General features: G+C 42.5%; 1 protein-coding gene across 1 annotated transcript in view; it reads left to right on the forward strand.

Annotated features, from left to right (window-relative positions):
- Positions 1-1,798: 1,798 nt before the first annotated feature.
- The window catches only part of LOC135536326 (stonustoxin subunit beta-like), an 8,713-nt gene continuing 3,011 nt past the window's right edge, over positions 1,799-7,500 (forward strand). The window contains exons 1-2 of the mRNA XM_064962682.1: positions 1,799-1,963; positions 2,935-3,108. The gene's annotated coding sequence lies outside the window, so the exon portion shown is untranslated. The remainder of the gene's footprint in view (positions 1,964-2,934; positions 3,109-7,500) is intronic.

Consider the following 7,500-nt stretch of genomic DNA (forward strand, 5'->3'; position numbering starts at 1 on the left):
TTACACTCATTATTATTCATGATTCAGTCATGATTTGTATTAATCATTTCATCATCAGGATTAGTTTAGTAGTGCTTAGAAACATGTTATCTACTCACTTAGACAGAAAAATACTCTCGTCATCATTCACAATTGTTTTAATGAACAAAAATAACCCAAAACACAACCAAAACAAACTGTAAATGCAACAAACGAGTTTGTCACGACTTCCGACGAGATCGGTCCCTCTCCCTGTTCGGGCGGCGTGCTACGTCACCGGCTCTCTAGCCATCTCAGATCCACTTTTCATTTCCCATTTGATTTGTCTTTGTTTTACACAGCTGGTTTCATTTCCCCAATTACATGGTCATTATTTAACCCTCTTTTCCCCTTTGTTTTTGTGCGTGATTGTTTTCTGTCTGTTCGGTCTGTCATTGTGGGCTCGGTATTACGACATGTTAGTAGAATATTTGAGTAAAGTTACTTGTATTACTTATCTCTGCTGTCCTGACTCCTCTGCACCAGCCTCACCCAGACCATTACAGGGACACATCTCTGCTGTCCTGACTCCTCTGCACCAGCCTCACCCAGACCATTACAGAGACACATCTCTGCTGTCCTGACTCCTCTGCCAGACCATTACAGAGACACATCTCTGCTGTCCTGACTCCTCTGCACCAGCCTCACCCAGACCATTACAGAGACACATCTCTGCTGTCCTGACTCTTCTGCCAGCCTCACCCAGACCATTACAGAGACACATCCTCTTTGTCCTGACTCCTCTGCACCAGCCTCACCCAGACCATTACAGGGACCCCACATCTCTGCTGTCCACGGCTCTCCTGCACCAGCCTCACCCAGACCATTACAGGGACACATCTCTGCTGTCCTGACTCCTCTGCACCAGCCTCACCCAGACCATTACAGAGACACATCTCTGCTGTCCTGACTCCTCTGCTGACCTCCGCCAGACCATTACAGAACATCTCTGCTGTCCTGACTCCTCTGCACCAGCCTCACCCAGACCATTACAGAGTTTGAGTCAAACTTGATGAAGTCATTCGTTCAAGGAATATCGGACCAAACACTCAACTTTTGACTATTTTAATACACTGAAAGTTAATTGGTCAGAATACTTATGACTTCTTCAAATGGGGGACTAGATACATAAAGTGCTATATTTTTCTAAATGGTGAAACAGATATGTATTAAAATATCCTCAAATAAAAGGTGACATTATATACTGTCACCTCATATGAAACATTTGATCTGAAATCCAAAATGTTGGAGTATAGAGACACATTTAAAATGTTAGCTTCACTGTCTAAATAGATATGGTGTGGACTGTATACTCAATACAATCTAAATCTGATACCTCACTGTCTAAATAGATATGGTGTGGACTGTATACTCAATACAATCTAAATCTGATACCTCACTGTCTAAATAGATATGGTGTGGACTGTTCACTCAATAAAATCTAAATCTGATTCCTCACTGTCTAAATAGATATGGTGTGGACTGTATACTCAATACAATCTAAATCTGATTCCTCACTGTCTGTCTTCTGACTGATACTGCTTTTTCAACTGGTCTGGTCAGTCTTCTATAATATTTGTTAATATGCATCTTTCTATCTACAAGCAATACTTGGATAATGTGTCATTTATAATAATGAAACATCCATTGATGAATAGAATGGCAGGTTTCAGGACACTGATATATCTGAACATTAAAAATATATATACTGTCCCTATTTTCACCACCAAAGAATAGCAGTGTGATTTTAATATGATTTGACTCTTTGCAGGCTGTCAGGCTGTTTAGTCACAGAGGAAGGCTGTGCTTCTCTGGTCTCAGCTCTGAGGTCAAACCCCTCACACCTGAGAGAGCTGGACCTGAGTAACAATGACCTGAAGGATTCAGGAGTGAAGCTGCTCTCTGTTGGACTGGGGAATCCCCACTGTAAACTGGAGACTCTGAGGTCAGTATTCCTGTAGTTGGTCAACAAGTGATAACTGTTCATCAGATCCACATGTGTTTACCAGAAACACATAGTCCACACCATATGTGTTTGGACAGTGAAGCTTACAGTTTTAAATGTGGTGCTCTGCTCCAGCATTTTGGATTTGAGATATAATGTTTCATATTAGGTGACAATTTTAGAATGTCACCTTTTTGAGGGAATTCATACATATTTTACCGTTTAGATATGAATAGTGAATAATGATGAATAACAAAGTTATAGAGGCACAAATATCAGTATAAATGCTAAACTCCTCTGTTATTGGTAATGGTGAGAGGTTAGTATGTTTTGTTGTAGTCTCTGTTATTGGTAATGGTGAGAGGTTAGCATGTTTTGTTGTAGCCTCTGTTATTGGTAATGGTGAGAGGTTAGCATGTTTTGTTGTAGGCTCTGTTATTGTTAATGGTGAGAGGTTAGTATGTTTTGTTGTAGCCTCTGTTATTGGTAATGGTAGAGGTTAGCATGTTTTGTTAGCCTCATGTTTTGTAGCATGTAACCTCTGTATACTCACTGTCTGTCTTCTGACTGATACTGCTTTTTAAACTGGTCTGGTCAGTCTACTATAATATTTGTTAATATGCATCTTTCTATCTACAAGCAATACTTGGATAATGTGTCATTTATAATAATGAAACATCCATTGATGAATAGAATGGCAGGTTTCAGGACACTGATATATCTGAACATTAAAAATATATATACTGTCCCTATTTTCACCACCAAAGAATATCAGTGTGATTTTAATATGATTTGACTCTTTGCAGGCTGTCAGGCTGTCTAGTCACAGAGGAAGGCTGTACTTCTCTGGTCTCAGCTCTGAGGTCAAACCCAACACATTATTTATGAATGGGTAACCGTGTAAGCAGCGAAAGCTGAGTGTAACATTTTAATACAACCTGTCTGTCATTGTATTTCTTCTGTGTTGGCAGACTCGCTGGCTGTAAACTCACAGACACATCCTGTAAAGTGTTGGCCTCAGTTCTCAGTTCAAACCCGTCACACCTGAGAGAGCTGGATCTGAGTAACAATGACCTGAAGGATTCAGGAGTGGAGCTGCTCTCTGCTGGACTGGGGAATCCCCACTGTAAACTGGAGACTCTGAGGTCAGTATTCCTGTAGTCGGTCAACAAGTGTTAACTGTTCACCAGATCCATTTGTGTTTACCAGACACACATAGTCCACACCATATGTGTTTGGACAGTGAAGCTCACAGTTTTAAATGTGGCGCTATTTTTCAGCATTTTGGATTTGAGATATTATGTTTCATATTAGGAGACAGTACAGAATGTCACCTTTTATTTGAGGTTAAAGGTGAGAGGTTAGTATGTTTTGTTGTAGCCTCTAACTCCCTCACTCATTATTATTTATGATTCATTCATGATCTTTCTCAATCATGGCAGTCACAGGCTTGATGTAGTCATTGTGTTCAAAGAATATGGGACCAAATACTAAACTTTTGACTATTTTAATAAACTATAAGTGAATTGGACAGAATATTTATGACTTCATCAAATAGGGGGACTAGATACATAAAGTGTTTTTATTTTTCTAAACAGTGAATCAGATATGTATTAAAATATCCTCAAATAAAAAGGTGACATTATATACTGTCACCTCAAATTAAACATTTGATCTCAAACCTGAAATGTATTAAACTACCCTCAAATAAAAGGTGATACCCTCAAAGAATAGCAGTGTGGTTTAAGGCACAAGGCGAGACCCAGATGGCACGGGAGGCAGATGGTTAGAGTCTTTGATAATTATTAATGCACTAAAAAGGGGAGGCAAGAGAATGGTCGTGTGGACAGGCCAAAGGTCAAAACCAGATCAGAGTCCAGGAGGCACAAAGTGGCAGACAGAGGTCAGAGGTCAGGACAGACAGACTGGACAGGACAGGCAGACTGGTCAGGCAGACTAGAGGTCAGGACAGGCAGACTGGTCAGGCAGGCTAGAGGTCAGGACAGACAGAATGGTCAGGCAGACTAGAGGTCAGGACAGACAGAATGGTCAGGCAGACTAGAGGTCAGGCAGAATAGGTCAGGACAGGGAGAATGGTCAGGCAGACAGGTCAGGCAGAATAGGTCACAGGAAGAATGGTCAGAGGTCAGGACAGGCAGACAGGCAGAATGGTCAGGCAGGAGGTCAGGAAGGCAGAATGGTCTGGTTGACTCAGAGGTCATACAGACAGACTGGTCAGAGACAGGCAGAATGGATAAAGGCAGGCTAGAGGTCAGGACAGGCAGAATGGTCACCAGGGATATACTGGTCAGGACAGGCATGGATGGTCAGGACAGGCAGGAATGGTCAGGCAGGCTAGAGGTCAGGACACAGATATGGTCACCAGATATAGAGGTCAGGACAGGCAGACTGGTCAGGACAGGCAGAATATACACCAGGCAGGCTAGAGGTCAGGACAGGCAGAATGGTCAGGCAGAAACTAGAGGTCAGGGATATACAGGGGAATGGTCAGGCAGGATAGAGGTCAGGCAGGATAGAGGTCACCGGGGATATATAGAGGTCAGGCAGACCAGGGTCAGGACAGGCAGACTAGAGGTCAGGCAGACTAGAGGTCAGGCAGGCTAGAGGAAAGGCAGACTAGAAACACAGGTCAGGACAGGCAGACTAGAGGTCAGGCAGGGATAGAGGTCAGGGAGACTAGAGGTCAGGACAGGCAGATGGTCAGGCAGACTAGAGGTCAGGACAGGCAGACTGGTCAGGCAGATATAGAGGTCAGGACAGGCAGACTGGTCAGGCAGATATATAGGTCAGGACAGGGATACTGGTCAGGGATATATACAGGTCAGGACAGGCAGACTGGTCAGGCAGACTAGGCAGGCACAGGGGTCAGGCAGACTAGAGGTCAGGCAGGCTAGAGGTCAGGCAGGTACAGAGTCCAGAAAACAGGCAAGGGATAAAACACCGGGAGGAACAAATAGAAGCAGGAGTAGAGAAGAAACACAGGCTGACTTGATAAAACATACAAGACAGGGAACTGATACAGAGAAACAGGAAACACAGGGATATATACACCAGGGAAACACAGGGATATATACACCAGGAATAAATACACCAGGATAACACAGGGATATATACACCAGGGATATATATATATACACCAGGGATATATACACCAGGGATATATACACCAGGAAACACAGTGATATATACACCAGGGATATATACACCAGGGATATATACACCAGGGATATATACACCAGGGATATATATACACCAGGGAAACACAGGGATATATACACCAGGGAAACACAGGGATATATACACCAGGGAAACACAGGGATATATACACCAGGAATAAATACACCAGGATAACACAGGGATATATACACCAGGGAAACACAGGGATATATACACCAGGGAAACACAGGGATATATACACCAGGGAAACACAGGGATATATACACCAGGGATATATACACCAGGGATATATACACCAGGGATATATACACCAGGGATATATACACCAGGGAAACACAGGGATATATACACCAGGAAACACATGGATATATACACCAGGGATATATACACCAGGGATATATACATTCAGGGATATGTACACCAGGGATATATACACCAGGGATATATACACCAGGGAAACACAGGGATATATACACCAGGATATATACACCAGGGATATATACACCAGAGATATATACACCAGGGATATATACACCAGGGAAACACAGGGATATATACACTAGGATATATACACCAGGGATATATACACCAGGCATATACACCAGGGAAACACAGGGATATATACACCAGGGAAACACAGGGATATATACACCAGGGATATATACACCAGGGATATATACACCAGGGAAACACAGGGATATATACACCAGGGATATATACACCAGGGATATATACACCAGGATATATACACCAGGGACAGGGATATACACCAGGGAAACACAGGGATATATACACCAGGGAAACACATGGATATATACACCAGGGATATATACACCAGGGATATATACACCAGGGATATGTACACCAGGGATATATACACCAGGGATATATACAGGAAACACGGGATATATACACCAGGGATATATACACCGGGATATATACACCAGAGATATATACACCAGGGATATATACACCAGGGATATATACACCAGGGAAACACAGGGATATATACACCAGGGATATATACACCAGGGATATATACACCAGGTATATACACCAGGGAAACACAGGGATATATACACCAGGGAAACACAGGGATATATACACCAGGGATATATACACCAGGGATATATACACCAGGGAGGGATATATACACCAGGGATATATACACCGGGGATATATACACCAGGGATAAATACACCAGGGATATATACACCAGGGATATATACACCAGGGATATATACACCAGGAAACACAGGGATATATACACCAGGGATATATACACCAGGAAACACAGGGATATATACACCAGATATATACACCAGGAAACACAGGGATATATACACCAGGGATATATACACCAGGAAACACAGGGATATATACACCAGGGATATATACACCGGGGATAAATACACCAGGAAACACAGGGATATATACACCAGGGATATATACACCAGGGATATATACACCAGGGATATATACACCAGGGAAACACAGGGATATATACACCAGGGATATATACACCAGGGAAACACAGGGATATATACACCAGGGAAACACAGGGATATATACACCAGGGAAACACAGGGATATATACACCAGGAAACACAGGGATATACACCAGGGATATATACACCAGGGAAACACAGGGATATATACACCAGGGAAACACAGGGATATAAAAACCAGGGATATATACACCAGGGATAAATACACCAGGAAACACAGGGATATATACACCCAGGATATATACACCAGGGATATATACACCAGGGATATATACACCAGGGAAACACAGGGATATATACACCAGGGATATATACACCAGGGAAACACAGGGATATATACACCAGGGAAACACAGGGATATATACACCAGGGAAACACAGGGATATATACACCAGGGAAACACAGGGATATATACACCGGGGATATATACACCAGGGAAACACAGGGATATATACACCAGGGAAACACAGGGATATATACACCAGGGATATATACACCAGGGATATATACACCAGGGATATATACACTAGGGAAACACAGGGATATATACACCAGGGAAACACAGGGATATATACACCAGGGATATATATACCAGGGATATATACACCAGGGATATATACACCAGGGATATGTACACCAGGGATATATACACCAGGGATATATACACCAGGGATATATACACCAGGGATATATAACCAGGGAAACACAGGGATATATACACCAGGGATATATACACCAGGGAAACACAGGGATATATACACCAGGGATATATACACCGGGGATATATACACCAGGGATATATACACCAGGGATATATACACCAGGGATATA

This window comes from Oncorhynchus masou, unplaced genomic scaffold (assembly GCF_036934945.1).
Source record: "Oncorhynchus masou masou isolate Uvic2021 unplaced genomic scaffold, UVic_Omas_1.1 unplaced_scaffold_5943, whole genome shotgun sequence".
In the NCBI taxonomy this organism is placed as follows: Eukaryota; Metazoa; Chordata; class Actinopteri; order Salmoniformes; family Salmonidae; genus Oncorhynchus; species Oncorhynchus masou.